The sequence below is a fragment of the Suricata suricatta genome, chromosome 15 (genome assembly GCF_006229205.1).
Source record: "Suricata suricatta isolate VVHF042 chromosome 15, meerkat_22Aug2017_6uvM2_HiC, whole genome shotgun sequence".
NCBI lineage: Eukaryota > Metazoa > Chordata > Mammalia > Carnivora > Herpestidae > Suricata > Suricata suricatta.
This window is the reverse complement of record NC_043714.1, coordinates 69,988,326-69,989,405: the sequence shown is the minus strand read 5'-3', so window position 1 is coordinate 69,989,405 and position 1,080 is coordinate 69,988,326. Positions and strand designations below refer to the sequence as shown.

General features: G+C 51.3%; 1 protein-coding gene across 1 annotated transcript in view; it reads right to left on the bottom strand.

The window, feature by feature from the left end:
• The window catches only part of TG (thyroglobulin), a 233,195-nt gene that overhangs the window by 206,590 nt on the left and 25,525 nt on the right, over window positions 1-1,080 (bottom strand). The window lies entirely within an intron of this gene.

Genomic DNA, 1,080 nt, shown 5'->3' with positions numbered 1-1,080 from the left:
GCATCTCTCACAACTCACAAGAGTTGTTAGGGTCCTGGAGCTCTGCCCTGAGCAAAGTGCAGCAGCTTGGCCACACTGATTCTGATGGTTCAGCGAAGGGGTGGGGAAAAAGAGGTTCTTTTTGCTTTCTTCCTTGGTTCTGGGTCACCTTCCCAAGAGTTTGCCAAAGGACTTCCAGAAGAAGTGAGCTGTTACCCAGCAAGGGTAAGGGCTGGAAGCTTGTCTAGTCTCTGGACACTTTCTCTGTGCCCAGCACTCTGCTGTGCACAGCACGGACGTTACCACAGCACGCCCGCGAGAGAGTGTTTTACTCCCATTTCGCAGATGAGGAAGCTGAGCCTTGGGACGTTCATGCATGATTCCCTGGCATGCATTTATGCAAAGGGCTGTAGGGAAGGAAAATTACATGTTATGCTAAGCATGGTGCCATGAGCCTATAAAAAAGGATCACCATCGGGGCCCCTGGGTGTCTCAGTCAGTTTGGCGTCCAGCTTTGACTCAGGTCATGATCTCATGATTTGTGGGTTCAAGCCCTGCGTCGGGCTCTGTGCTGACAGCTAACTTAGAACCTGGAGCCTATCTTTGGATTCTGTGTCTCCCCCTCTCTCTGATCCTCCCCTGCTCACACACACACTCTCTCTCTCTCAAAAATCACAACAACAACAAAAAAACATTAAAAAGAAAAAAGAAAGGATCACCATCCTCTTTCTAAACTGGAAAAAACCTGAAGCTCAAGGTCAAGGTGGACCAGGTGCTAAGGTGAAAGAGGTGGCATGTGAGCCCCGTTCCCTGAAAACCAAAGCCTTCTCTTCATCCACCAGTTCAACCACCTCCCCTTGACAAGGAAGCAGGCACAGACGTTTGGGACGTGTAGCCGACGTCACCTGAGCCGCCGTCTCTAGCACGTACACACGCTCGCCACTTCTGACTCAAACAGAAACTCATGGCTTGGAAATGGAGCCATGTGTTTTCCGGTCGGCTCCCCCAGCAATGAGTCCCCTCCCTCGGAGAGGGGTTTCATTACCCCTATGAGTCAGGTCGCTGATCGTCTCGAGCATTCTAAGCCGAGGACTGGGACTA